The following is a 14,998-nucleotide window of genomic DNA, read 5'->3' as shown; positions in this document are numbered from 1 at the left end:
CCACAAAATTTACAAACCTGAATTAGTGGGAAACAGTCTAAAAAACTAGTAGCCCGGACACAATGCCAAATGACCTATAATTCATTCAATCAGAGTTTCAGAGAAGACAACGTGGGACTAAAACACACGTTTAAAGAAAAGTGTATCTGGAAACTTCAAATTTGAGAAGGACACAAATCTCCTGATTCAAGAAGCTGAGCAACGCTTAAGCTGGAGAAATGCATACTATACTATTACAAGCCATGCATTTTGGAAAACCAAAAATAAAGAAAAAAATGTTAAAAGCAGAGAGAAACAACACATTATCTGCAAGGGTAAAGGTAATTTTAATATCAGCTGATTTCTTTGGACGAGGGACAGTGTCGACCACAGGTGCCTGTGGAGTTCCAGCGCAGACTTTGATTCATTTCTAGCAGGCTGGCTGCCAGCTCACAGGCTTATTCTTTTCCTGGGAGCCTCTGGCGGCTTGGCCACAGGTGTGGTGAGTGTAGTACCATCGTGTTCCGCACAGCCCAGCTCTGCGGCTGTGCATCCGGGTGATGGCAGCTCCGCTATCCTGACACCGTCCCACGCGCGGCCCGTGTACCCTTCCTCAGACAAACCACACTCAGTGCTGGCAGCATCATCTCACCTGCCCATCCACAAAGTATCGGGGTCGTCCGCGGACCTCTTGTCAAAGCTTCACCAGGACCGGAAGTCCCGCCTGTAGCGACGTCACAACACCGCGCCGCGCCGGTCCCGGAAGTTGGGACCCTTAGAATGCTTTGCGTGCGAGCATCTCGAGTGTGAGAGTTTTGGTGGCAACTTGCTGGGTAGGTGGTTTATAGGCAGCGAGATTGCTGGGAACACATAGAGCGTTTCCAGTATTTCACCTGAATTTTACCCGCTTTCAGTTCTTTGTCGTTTTGGTAAACGAGTTTTTCCCCTTCTCGGACGTCCTTTCATTTTTTTTTTTCTCTTTCTACATTTGCTCACTTCTCCTTACTTCCACCACCAGTTGTTTTTCTTTCCTGATTCATGAACACAGGAAAGTTGACTCTCAGTTAACCTTAGCGTTAGTATTACGCTCCAGACACTCTGCTATTTAGGATAATGCGACCGTTACAGAGGTATTTCCAACTTACTACAAACTTCAAGATGGTACATTGTAGGCAATCAGTGTATTTCTGTACTCCCAAATATTGTAGCCAATATGGCAGTCTTATTGCTAGAAGAAGCATGTAATAGAAATTGTATCTAAGACAATGGGTAATTATGTCCACTTCCATATATTTAAATGTTATTGGAAAAAAAGATAAATCTCAAGTCTACACTGACAACCTAGAACTCACCATGAGCTTGTCAGTCGCGACTAGTCAGCCCATGAAATAACTCCACTTGAAAGACAAATAGGCAAGATAAAGGTTAGTGTAGTCCATCCAGAACTGTTGATTTGGAACTCCATTAGTTATATATAGATGCACCCCAATATAAAATAAAGATAGGACCTGAAACAGTTTGGAGCTGAGACAATTATTTAAAGTCATCTTTGGACATCTATTTTATCACTCTTTAATCCAAAGGCAGCTGGAGGGAGGGAGGGAGGGGAGGGATGGATGACATGTGAGAATCTGTGGCCAAGGAGTTTTAGGAAAGACAAAAAATGACTTTTGGAGTGAACACTTCATTACTTGTGTGAGGTTCTCTGAAACTTTATACTTGGCAAGGTGATGGCACCATTCAAGATGGCATCTGTGCCAACAGCCTGTGTCCTGGAGTAGTTGTTGCTGCCTACTGTCTACCCATTTTCTTGTGAAGGGCACATAAGAAAGCAAGAACTTTTCTTGTTTATTTCTAGTATTCTTGTTACTAGAATACAGTGTCCCATGTCAAGGTTGTAGAGGGACAACGGCCACACTGAGATTTTCTTTTTTATTTTAATTCTGAATACCTAAGGGAAGAATTTATGATTGACCCAGCTTGGATCCAGTGTCAATAATTGTCCCATCACCAATGGCAAGTGCTAATGGCCATGTTGTTCCTCTGTCAGCTTAAGTGAGGGGTCCTGGTGAATGGAGCAGACATTCCATACAGGAGCCTACTAGAAGCATAGGTGGCCATAAAATTAGGTCATTGTATATTGGTTTTAGTGATATATTTTTACCTTTTACATAAAAAGACTAGAATCCCATTATTCTTTCATACATTATTGACTACTTATTAACATTTCAAGCAGTCCTCAAGGCTAGGGTTACAAGAGAATCCAAAGATAAAGTTCTGGATATTATAAACAATTTGAAGAAATTAATATATATTGATAATATAAGAGAAAGTAAAAGTATGTTTCAAAATGTTTTGTAGAGAAAAAAAGGTGTAGAGTTGGTTATGTGGGGAAGACCTAGGAGGGGTGGGGAAGTGGAACTATGGGCATAATATATTGCATAAAAATTTATTTTTAATAAAAAGTTGATAATATATATTCTTTGAAAAATTGGCTCACTTTTGATCTAGCTCACTAAGCATCAATAAATAAGTTGAAATATAGAGATATTGGATTATTTAAGTTTTTATAATATATAAACCTTGTTTTCTTTTAAAAATGATTTACTTATTTTATGTATGTAAATACTCTATCTGCACACTAGAAGAGGACATCAGTTCACATTATAGATGGTTGTGAGCCACCATGTGGTTGCTGGGAATTCAAATCAGGACCTCTGGAAGAACAGCCAGTGCTCGTAACTGACTAGCCATCTCTCCAGCCCTGTCTTCTTTATCTTAATTTAATCTTTTTGTTTTTCTGAGAATTTCACATGTGAATGGTGTGTTGACACCATTTTCTTCCTTCTTTCCCTCCCTTCTCCCGTGCCCTTCTCAGTTTTATGATTTCTTTTGTAATTATTTCTACCCCCCACTATCTCTTGCTCTCACACAGGAAAAACCTATTGAGCCCACGTAATGTTTCCCTTACATACATGTATTTAAGGTTATCAAGGGACTTGTCCCTGAAGGAGACTGGATTTCCCTCCCTCATTAGCCATTGGCTATTTGTAACTCTTTATTTAGCTTGTGAGGCCTTTCATCTTGATATGTTGAATTACCATTCATGTAATCATGAAGGGCTTGTTTAATATTGTTGAGATTTTAAAAATTCTGACTCCCTGTCATGTCTACGGAATATTATCTAGCAGCAGTTTCCTGGTCCTCTGTCTCTTACAATATTTCCATGCCTTTTTCCTGAGCTTCTTTAGTGAGGTGTAAGAGCCACACTTAACTGTTAACACAGTTAGAAATGATATTGGTTTACAGATAGTAACTTCCTCTGTAGGGCCTATGATCTCCTCACCTATGAGAAGGTTTGCAGTGCCAGGAATGAGTTTCCTCCTTTTGAGTGAGCCTTAAGCTCAATTAGACATGGTTGGTTACTTCCAAGATAATAGTGCTACTATTGCACCATTGGGGATTGTGGTAATTTGAAAGGAAAAGGACCAATTAGGCTCATAGCAAGTGGCAGTATTAGGAGGTGTGGCCTTGAAATAGGTACGGCTTTGGTTGGAGAAGGTGTGTCAATAGTGGGTGTGCTTTGAGGTTTCAGAAGCTCAAACCAGACCTAGTAGCTCACAGTTCACTTTCCTGCTGCCTGTTAATCCAGTTATAGAACGCTCAGCTACCTTTCCAGCACCATGTTTGCCTGCATGTCACCATGCTTCCTTCCTGATGATAATGGATTAAACTTCTGGATGGTAAGTCAGCCCCACTGAAATGGTTTTCTTTATAAGAGTTGCTGTAGACATGATGTCTCTTCACAGCAATAAAACCCTAACTAAGACAGAAGTTGAATCAGCAATGGGGTATTGCTATGATAGGCTAGATCATGTTTTTGTTTGGAGGAATGTGTACTTTGGGACTTTGGATTAGGAAAGCAGTAGAGTGCTTTAAGAACAGCTTAATAGGGGCTGGGGATTTAGCTCAGTGGTAGAGTGCTTACCTAGGAAGCACAAGGCCCTGGGTTCGGTCCCCAGCTCTGAAAAAAAGAACCAAAAAAAAAAAATAAAACAAAAAACTAGGAACATGGAAGACAACGGACAGTGCTGTCTCAGTCAGGGTGTTACTGCTGTAAACAGATACCGTGACCAAGGCAACTCTTACAAGAAAAACATTTAATTGGGGTTGGCTTATATATTTCAGAGGTTCATTATCATCAAGGTGGAAGCATGGCAGTATCCAAACAAGCATGATGCAGGCAGAGCTGAGAGTTCTACATCTTCATCTGAAGGTGTGTAGGAGAAAACTGGCTTCCAGGCAGGTAGGACAAGTGTCTTAAAGCCCACGCCCACAGTGACACACCTACTCCAACAAGGTCACACCTCCTAATAGTGCCACTCCCTGGGCCAAGCATATCCAAACCATCACAGGTGCTGTGGGTGATTTGAACTGGGTGGGGGGCTGGCTCAAGATGTTTCTGAGGAGGGTATTGGTATGTGGTCTAGAGACCATTCTTGTGATATTTTGGCAAAGAATGTGAATGTTTTCTACCCCTGCCCCTCTCCACTCCCTCCAAATCTGCCTGAGACTAAATTGAAGAAATGGGTTAACAGTGTTAGCAGAGGACATTTCAGAACACTGTAGTGTGATGTGTGGTTATTCGTGTCCAGTCTTTTGAACATCTATAGTGAAAAGGAGCAAGCTGAGCAAGGGAAAATATAAAATATAAAAAGGAGCAAGGATTTGAAAAGAGGCTCCAGGAAGTGGAATGGAGCTAAATCCTGTGTTTAAGGAGATAAATAGATTAAAGAGCACCCGATGTTAGATGGAATGAAGGGGGTGGTGACCTTAGAGCAAGTCCACCTGGCTAAGCTTTCAACTTGTGAAAAGGAATTAATGAACAGCTTAGGGCCAGATGTGGTGGGGCATGTCTTCTAGCACTCTGGAGGAAGAAGCTGGAAGATTTCTATGTTCAAGGTCAGCCAGGTCCACAGAGTGAGCCTCTAGGACAGCCAAATTTAGGCACTTGAAGGAAACCTTTAAAAACAGAAATCTGGTGAAGATGGTTTTGAACAAGGGGTCCAGAAAGTGGAATATAGTGGTTTGAAAGAAAATGGCTCCCATAGGTTCATAGGGAATGGCATCATCAGGAGGTGTGGCCTTTTTGGAGTAGGTAGGGTTTTGTTGGAGGAAGTTTATCTCTAGGGGGAGGGCTTTGAAGTCTCAGGAGCTCAAAAAGACCTGGCGGCTCACAAGTTCACTTCCTGTTGCCTGCTGATCTTGATGTAGAACTTTTAGCTACCTCTCCAGCACCACATCTGCCTGCATGCCACCGTGCTTGATGCTAATGATGATAATGCACTACATCTCTGATTTGTAGGCCAGCTTGTCTTAGTGTTTCATTGCTGTGAGGAGACACTACGAACAAGGCAATTCTTATAAAGAAAAACATTTAATTGGGGCTGGCTTACAGTTTCAGAGTCCATGAGTCCATGGGGGCCAAATCTGTTCAAACCAATATATACCACTCCCTGGCCTCCATAGGCTGGTAGTGGTAACAAAATGAAAAATGCATTTAGTCCAATTTCAAAAATCCCCCTAGGCTAGAATCAACGCTGTTTAAAAGTCCAAAGTTCAAAGTCTCTTCTGAGATTCATGCAATCTGTCATCCTTTATGAAAATCAAAATCCAAAACCAGATCACATACTTCCAACATTCAAGAATGTCAGAGTGAGGAAATATTGGACCAAAGCAAGACAGAAAACCATCTGGGCAAACTCCAAAACCTGCATCTCCATATGTGATGTCCAACTCTTTTCAGCTTTCATGACCGAAACGTACTTCCCCCGCTCCCCTTGGAGTTCTATTCCCTGTTACAGTCAGCTTTCCTTGGCAAGATTCACCATGATCAACTGGGCCCTTCCAAAGCTCTTGGGTCACTTCTCCAGCTCTGCCCTCCTTGTAGCACTATATACTCTGGTTGACTCCACTCTACTGTTGCTGCTGTTCTTGGTTGTCATCCCATAGTACTGGCATCTCCAGTATGCTGGGGTCTTTTAATGCAATTAGGCTTCACCAATAGTCTCTTGTGGGTTGTCTTCATGGTGTCAAGACTCGATGTCTTTACACGACCTTTTCAGTCCTAGGCCTTCAACTACAAGTGTACCTTCACCAATGGCCTTGTGTGGCCTCTCACAGTGCCAAGCTTCAGCTGCTCTCCATGATCTCTTCATGCTTTCAAAACCAGTACCACCTGTATGATCCATACAGATTACCAGCACGAGGTACAACTTTGGCTATCTCTGAAACACAGCTTCTTTGTGCTCCCAGAAAACAGTTCCCAGAGATGCTGGTCTTTTCTTAATGACAGATAATTTCTTAGTTCCAGCTAACCAATATAAGTTGTCCAGTAACCTCTTCTATTCTTGACTCTAAAGCTAGAGTCATGTGGGTGAAACTGCTTGCTGGGGCTGGAGCATGGCCCCCTTGTTTTATTACATTACTAGCTTTCTGTTTTCCAACTCATTGCCTAAGCTTAACTGTCCTGGAACTTGCTCTGTAGACTGTTCTTGAACTCAGAGATCTACAAGACTTTATCTCCTGAAAGCTAGGATTAAAGGCATATACCAACACACAGGGAGTTACGCTTTTCGTGGCCACAATGCCTCAAGAAGCCTATTTCTGGGCTGAAGAGATGGCTCAGAGGTTAAGAGCATTGATAGCGTTTCGGGCTGGAGAGGTGGCTCAGCGGTTAAGAGCACTGACTGCTCTTCCTGAGGTCCTGAGTTCAATTCCCAGCAACCACATGGTGGCTCACAACCATCTGTAATGGGATCTGACGCCCTCTTCTGGTGTGTCTGAAGACAGATACAGTGTACTCATATGAATAAAATAATAAATCTAAAAGAAAAAAAAGAGCATTGACTGCTCTTTCAGAAGTCCTAAGTTCAATTCCCAGCAACCACATGGTGGCTCACAACCATCTATAAGGGGATCTGAGCCTCTCTTCAGAGGTGTCTGTAGACAGCAACAATGTACTCACATATATAAAGTAAATAAATCTTTTAAAAAAGAAGAAGCCTGTTTCTTCCAGCCTCAAAATCTGGATCATATGTGTGCCCTCCATTTCTGTACTGGAGTTCATTCTATAGTTCATTCTAGATATAGTCATGTTGACAACCAAGAGTAGCCATTACAATCTATTCCTGTAAATTTGACACACAATCATATCTTCTTAAGTCCAAAGGAAACCAATAATCAGGTTATACTAATTCTTAGATATAACTATCCCTTGTTTAATAAACAATAAGTCTACTTAGGTGAGATCTTGCCCTGAGGTCACCACTCCTGTAATCTGTTTATCTCCTTGCACAGAGGATTCAGTTCCATTTCACTTCCTGGTGCCCCTTTAATACTTCAACTATATATTTTGTATTTTTCCTTCCTCAGCTTGCTCTTTTCATCAAAAGACTCTTCCTAAGAGTGAACTTTAATAATTACACAACAAAATTTATTCCAGGCTGTTTTGAGATTTCCTTTGCTAATGTAATCTAAATCTCTTCACTTTAGCCTCGGGCAGACTCTTCAGACAAGCGCAGAAGCAGCCACACTTGTCACCAAAATATCGCAAGGACGGTCATTAGGGCACATACTAAAATTCTTTGAAACCTCATGAGCCAGGCCCCCATAGCTCAAATCACCCACAACTCCACTGTCTTCCATGCTTCTACTAGAATGGCCCATTAAGGCCCATGTAAAGCATTCCACTGCCTTCCAAAGTCCCGGAGTCCACACGTGAAAGCATGGTCAGGCTTATCAGAGCAATACTCAAGTCTCCAGTACCAACTTCTACCTTATTTTGGGTTTCAATTGCTGTGAAGAGACACCATGACCAAGGCAGCTCTTATAAAGGAGAACATTTAATTGGGGCTGGCTTACAGGTTCAGAGGATCAGTCCACTAGCATCATGAGGGAAGCATGGCAGTGTGCAGGCAGACATGGTTCTGGAGAAGCCCAGAGTTCATCTTGATCTGAAGGCAGCCAGGAGGAGAGTAGAGTCCACACTGGGTGAAACTTAAGCGTAGGGGTCCTCAAAGCTCACTCCCCACAGTGACACACTTCCTTGAACAAGACCACACCTGTGGGACAAACACATGAGTCTATGGAGCCAACCTATTCAAACCACCACACAGACCTAATTAAATGTTTTCCGTTATAAAAGTTCATATGGTCATGGTGTTTCTTTACAGCAATAAATTTCTAATCAAGACAGGGATAGATTGCAGGCTAGCCATTGTTATGAGAGGAGAAAACAAGGGAGTAGGTAGTGATTGAGTCGAGGGGGAGGAGAGTAATTCAGAAAAAGAAGGAAATAACATACTAAGGAAATTTTAAAAAGCCACAGGGGAACATAAACTTACTTAAAATATGTATACATTATAAATAAGTATATGCACATACACACAGAGGTAGAAAGATAGATAAAGAGAGAGATTAAATGAAGTTATATTATACGAGGTAACTCCAGAAGCAATAGATCATCTTACAAAATATCTAAGTGCTAGACATGGGAAACCTCCTTTGATGTTGTTGGTTAAGGAAGTTGGTGTCTAAGAGACTCCCCAAATAATATAGGTTATTGCCATTTTCCCTGACTGCCCTCTTGAGCTTGAAGGTAGACCCCATTACTGAAGACAACACATACTTTGGGCACAGGGTTTAAAGGAATCAAGTTGGAGCAGACCAGGAAGTGTTTGTCCTCAATGGCTAGCTCTCAGCACTAGAAGGTGTTATACAAGTTGCAAAAGATGTTGATGTAACTAAAGTGTTCTATGTGATAGTTAATACTATAAAAGCCATTCAGATAGATAGGCCTAAAGGCAAAACGTTCACCTGTAAAACTTGGAAATTCTCATTTAAAAAATTGTTCTTAGTGTATTGTCTTTACAGAGGCATTAAAAAGAATTGAACAAAAAATCTGGTGCAACATTTAGATGCCTATGCCATAAAAATGCACAATATATACACATATGTTAACACATGTGTACATGTGTAAGTGTATTTTAGGAGGTAATAAAATAGTATTTTTAAGACGTTCAACATAATTCACCACATATTATCTCACTGTGACTCCAAATGTTCTGTGTTCACCACGCTGTGTCTATTAGGCCTTTCCAGTGGGTTCACACCATAAAGAAGCTTTTAGTGGCAGGGCAGGCTACAGTGAGCATAAGAAAAATATGGACGTTGTAGTTCAACAAAGAGGTCAGAATTAGCTACAGATGGACACCACTTTACAGTACAGTATGTTCCCATTTTATTGAGGTCTTCAGAAGCTCATTGCACCATTCAGTGGGGTTTTGTTTTGTGGGCTACTAACAGCGCTTCAGGACTTTTACCAATCATTTAATTTTTTAATGGAGACTTCATATTCTTCAGTAAAATCAAGGTCAGGTTTTTCATAGACCCAGATAGCTTTCCATGCAGTTCATCTATCCAAATGTGGGAAACACATGGCGACTCTCGGGAGTTGCTAATGTCCTAACCTTGGGAACTGCTTCATGCTACATTTCATGGTTAAAGGGACATTGCCAATGTGCTGAAGACTGTGACATGGAGAAAATTATCCTGGGTCGTTTAGATTGGATTGAAGAAACCAAAAGGATCAGAGAGGAAGGAAGAGGGTCAGAGTCTCAGTAGACAATGACATTGGAAGTGAAAAAGAGGAGACGCTATGTGGTGGTGGAAGCAACGACTCATGGGAGACTGTGTTGCTGCCACGAAGTTGGAATCAACAAAGTGAGGAGTGCAGGAAGAAAAAGGAGGGAGAAGAAAGAAAGAAAAAAGAACCGAATCTTCAGGGGAAGCACAGGCCAGCCAACACCTTAACTTCAGCTCACTGATTTAAACTTTGAAGTCCTTAACGTTCGAACAGATGTTGTTTTAAGGGACTGCGTATGTTTCAGCGGTCACAACAGACTAATAGATCAACCGAACAGATGGCCAGACATTTCTGCTTTAAAACTAAGTGGAGGGCATTACAGGATGTTGCTGTCTACGCGCTCCGGTGGTTTTCCTGCTGCAGCCTTTACCTTCTTAGCTCTGGAGACCTTTAAATGTCTCATGGTTGCCCATCTTTTCTCAGACTGGCTCCCAGTCAAAGAACTGTAGGCATGCTATTAGTACAGCGTTCAAGTCCACTCAAAGATCCATTTTATTTACGGTTGTCTGTGGAATTTTTTTTTATTAACTTGAGTATTTCTTATATACATTTCGAGTGTTATTCCCTTTCCGATTTCCGGGCAAACATCCCCCTAATCCCTCCCCTTCCTTATGGGTGTTCCCCTCCTCACCCTCCCCCCATTGCCGCCCTCCCCGCAACAATCTAGTTCACTGGGGGTTCAGTCTTAGCAGGACCCAGGGCTTCCCCTTCCACTGGTGCTCTTACTAGGATATTCATTGCTACCTATGAGGTCAGAGTCCAGGGTCAGTCCATGTATAGTCGTTAGGTAGTGGCTTAGTCCCTGGAAGCTCTGGTTGCTTGGCATTGTTGTACATATGGGGTCTCGAGCCCCTTCAAGCTCTTCCAGTTCTTTCTCTAATTCCTTCAACGGGGGTCCTATTCTCAGTTCAGTGGTTTGCTGCTGGCATTCGCCTCTGTATTTGCTGTATTCTGGCTGTGTCTCTCAGGAGCGATCTACATCCGGCTCCTGTCGGTCTGCACTTCTTTGCTTCATCTATCTTGTCTAATTGGATGGCTGTATATGTATGGGCCACATGTGGGGCAGGCTCTGAATGGGTGTTCCTTCAGTCTCTGTTTTAATCTTTGCCTCTCTCTTCCCTGCCAAGGGTATTCTTATTCCCCTTTTAAAGAAGGAGTGAAGCATTCACATTTTGATCATCCGTCTTGAGTTTCATTTGTTCTAGGCATCTAGGGTAATTCAAGCATTTGGGCTAATAGCCACTTATCAATGAGTGCATACCATGTATGTCTTTCTGTGATTGGGTTAGCTCACTCAGGATGATATTTTCCAGTTCCAGCCATTTGCCTACGAATTTCATAAGTCATTGTTTTTGATAGCTGAGTAATATTCCATTGTGTAGATGTACCACATTTTCTGTATCCATTCCTCTGTTGAAGGGCATCTGGGTTCTTTCCAGCTTCTGGCTATTATAAATAAGGCTGCGATGAACATAGTGGAGCACATGTCTTTTTTATATGTTGGGGCATCTTTTGGGTATATGCCCAAGAGAGGTATAGCTGGATCCTCAGGCAGTTCAATGTCTAATTTTCTGAGGAACCTCCAGACTGATTTCCAGAATGGTTTTACCAGTCTGCAATCCCACCAACAATGGAGGAGTGTTCCTCTTTCTCCGCATCCTCGCCAGCATCTGCTGTCACCTGAGTTTTTGATCTTAGCCATTCTCACTGGTATGAGGTGAAATCTCAGGGTTGTTTTGATTTGCATTTCCCTTATGACTAAAGATGTTGAACATTTCTTTAGGTGTTTCTCAGCCATTCGGCATTCCTCAGCTGTGAATTCTTTGTTTAGCTCTGAACCCCATTTTTTAATAGGGTTATTTGTCTCCCTGCGGTCTAACTTCTTGAGTTCTTTGTATATTTTGGATATAAGGCCTCTATCTGTTGTAGGATTGGTAAAGACCTTTTCCCAATCTGTTGGTTGCCGTTTTGTCCTAACCACAGTGTCCTTTGCCTTCCAGAAGCTTTGCAGTTTTATGAGATCCCATTTGTCGATTCTTGATCTTAGAGCATAAGCCATTGGTGTTTTGTTCAGGAATTTTTTTCCAGTGCCCATGTGTTCCAGATGCTTCCCTAGTTTTTCTTCTATTAGTTTGAGTGTATGTGGTTTGATGTGGAGGTCCTTGATCCACTTGGACCTGAGCTTTGTACAGGGTGATAAGCATGGATCGATCTGCATTCTTCTACATGTTGACCTCCAGTTGAACCAGCACCATTTGCTGAAAATGCTGTCTTTTTTTCCATTTGATGGTTTTGGCTCCTTTGTCAAAAATCAAGTGCCCATAGGTGTGTGGGTTCATTTCTGGGTCTTCAATTCTGTTCCATTGGTCTATCTGTCTGTCTCTGTACCAATACCACGCAGTTTTTATCACTATTGCTCTGTAATACTGCTTGAGTTCAGGGATAGTGATTCCCCCTGAAGTCCTTTTATTGTTGAGGATACTTTTAGCTATCCTGGGTTTTTTGTTATTCCAGATGAATTTTCAAATTGTTCTGTCTAGCTCTTTGAAGAATTGGATTGGTATTTTGATGGGGATTGCATTGAATCTGTAGATTGCTTTTGGTAAAATGGCCATTTTTACTATATTAATCCTGCCAATCCATGAGCATGGGAGATCTTTCCATCTTCTGAGGTCTTCTTCAATTTCTTTCTTCAGAGTCTTGAAGTTCTTATTGTACAAATCTTTTACTTGCTTGGTTAAAGTCACACCGAGGTACTTTATATTATTTGGGTCTATTATGAAGGGTGTCGTTTCCCTAATTTCTTTCTCGGTTTGTTTCTCTTTTGTGTAGAGGAAGGCTACTGATTTATTTGAGTTAATTTTATACCCAGGCACTTTGCTGAAGTTGTTTATCAGCTTTAGTAGTTCTCTGGTGGAACTTTTGGGATCACTTAAATATACTATCATATCATCTGCAAATAGTGATATTTTGACTTCTTCTTTTCCGATCTGTATCCCCTTGACCTCCTTTTGTTGTCTGATTGCTCTGGCTAGAACTTCAAGAACTATATTGAATAAGTAGGGAGAGAGTGGGCAGCCTTGTCTAGTCCCTGATTTTAGTGGGATTGCTTCAAGTTTCTCTCCATTTAGTTTAATGTTAGCAACTAGTTTTCTGTATATGGCTTTTACTATGTTTAGGTATGGGCCTTGAATTCCAATTCTTTCGAGGACTTTTATCATGAAGGGGTGTTGAATTTTGTCAAATGCTTTCTCAGCATCTAATGAAGTGATCATGTGGTTTTGTTCTTTCAGTTTGTTTATATAATGGATCATGTTGATGGTTTTCCGTATATTAAACCATCCCTGCATGCCTGGGATGAAGCCTACTTGATCATGGTGGATGATTGTTTTGATGTGCTCTTGCATTCGGTTTGCCAGAATTTTATTGAGTATTTTTGCATCGATATTCATGAGGGAAATTGGTCTGAAGTTCTCTTTCTTTGTTGGGTCTTTGTGTGGTTTAGATATAAGAGTAATTGTGGCTTCATAGAAGGAATTCGGTAGTGCTCCATCTGTTTCAATTTTGTGGAATAGTTTGGATAATACTGGTATGAGGTCGTCTATGAAGGTCTGATAGAATTCTGCACTAAACCCGTCTGGACCTGGGCTCTTTTTGGTTGGGAGACCTTTAATGACTGCTTCTATTTCCTTAGGCGTTATGGGGTTGTTTAACTGGTTTATCTGTTCCTGATTTAACTTCGGTACCTGGTATCTGTCTAGGAAATTGTCCATTTCCTGCAGATTTTCAAGTTTTGTTGAATATAGGCTTTTGTAGTAAGATCTGATGATTTTTTGAATTTCCTCTGAATCTGTAGTTATGTCTCCCTTTTCATTTCTGATTTTGTTAATTTGGACACACTCTCTGTGTCCTCTCTTTAGTCTGGCTAAGGGTTTATCTATCTTGTTGATTTTCTCAAAGAACCAACTTTTGGTTCTGTTGATTCTTTCTATGGTCCCTTTTGTTTCTACTTGGTTGATTTCTGCTCTGAGTTTGATTATTTCCTGCCTTCTACTCCTCCTGGGTGTATTTGCTTCTTTTTGTTCTAGAGCTTTTAGGTGTGCTGTCAAGCTGCTGACATATGCTCTTTCCTGTTTCTTTCTGCAGGCACTCAGCGCTATGAGTTTTCCTCTTAGCACAGCTTTCATTGTGTCCCATAAGTTTGGGTATGTTGTACCTTCATTTTCATTAAATTCTAAAAAGTCTTTAATTTCTTTCTTTATTTCTTCCTTGACCAGGTTATCATTGAGTAGAGCATTGTTCAATTTCCACGTATATGTGGGCATTCTTCCCTGTGGAATTCTTAACTGAAATCGACAAAGTGAAACCGAGTTTGAAATGAAATGGTGAATTCTGGTTATCTTTAAGCCTCCTAACTTTTGGTTCTGGAGTCATTTATTTTTAGTAATTTTTCAGGAAAACATGCTGTGTGCCCCCTCCTCTCCATCATCCCTCTCTTCCCCTCCCCTCCCCTTCTTTTCTTTCTTCCTTTACTTCCTTTTTCATTTTCCCCTTTAAATGTTGAAACTGAGATATCAGTGGCAAAGTGTGTTGATATCGGGATGATGTGTTAACTTGTTGGCAGTCCACACCTGATAGTCTATGTTTGCAGAATGTCTTATGTGGTGAGTCCTATTACATTCTAATGTGCTAGGCCTACTATGGGATACCTCCGTCTAGTCAAAGAGATGAAAATTATTCTGTGAAACTAAGCTGATACTGCCAGAGACCCATGGATCAGATGAACAGTGTACTCTATTGTGGGCTAGATGAAGAGGTTTCTGACTGAAGACAGTTCTGGAGTCTTGCCTTAAAAGATAATGTTTGGAAAGTGGTCTGAAAGTTACTTTACAGTCAAGGTGGTTAATTAAAAAAAAGTGTTTGAAATGGCATGATTCAGCAACTTTATGTTGTCAACTCTACAATAAAGACTAACGACCCTTTTGCTGGGAATGGTATCAAATACTTATAGTCCCAGTACTAGGGAGACTGAAGCATGACACTGATGAGCTCAAGATTAGCTTAGACTACATAGCAAAATTTTTGCTACAAACAAACAAACAAACAAACCAACAAACACACAACAAAGACAAAATGTGATGGTGATGATAGTAGTGGTGGTGATGAAAAAGCTGAACCGAATATTTTAACCTTAAATGTTTTCAATGGGTTTATGCAGCTGCTTCTGCAGAATTGTCTCAAGCTGCTTCTTAACTATTTTAAGGTACTTTTCTGGACATCTTGGACCCAGAGCCCTAAGAGCTCTTCTGAATC

General features: G+C 41.2%; 1 protein-coding gene and 1 long non-coding RNA gene across 7 annotated transcripts in view; one reads left to right on the top strand and one right to left on the bottom strand.

Annotated features, from left to right (window-relative positions):
• Nucleotides 1-710, bottom strand: part of Ldah (lipid droplet associated hydrolase) — an 84,571-nt gene extending 83,861 nt beyond the window's left edge. For 3 of the 6 annotated variants that reach the window (NM_001394269.1, NM_001014075.2, XM_063261883.1), the window contains exon 1: nt 632-710. The gene's annotated coding sequence lies outside the window, so the exon portion shown is untranslated. The remainder of the gene's footprint in view (nt 1-631) is intronic. The other 3 variants (XR_010052083.1, XR_010052084.1, XM_063261884.1) reach the window with 2 other exon arrangements.
• A 20-nt stretch (nt 711-730) lies between these two features.
• Nucleotides 731-14,998, top strand: part of LOC103692595 (uncharacterized) — a 147,261-nt gene continuing 132,993 nt past the window's right edge. Inside the window, exon 1 of the long non-coding RNA XR_001838324.3 lies at nt 731-812. This is a non-coding gene — a long non-coding RNA (uncharacterized LOC103692595). The remainder of the gene's footprint in view (nt 813-14,998) is intronic.

This window comes from Rattus norvegicus, chromosome 6 (genome assembly GCF_036323735.1).
Source record: "Rattus norvegicus strain BN/NHsdMcwi chromosome 6, GRCr8, whole genome shotgun sequence".
NCBI classification, from domain to species: Eukaryota; Metazoa; Chordata; class Mammalia; order Rodentia; family Muridae; genus Rattus; species Rattus norvegicus.
The sequence above is the reverse complement of the archived record's forward strand: the minus strand, read 5'-3'. Positions and strand labels throughout refer to the sequence as shown.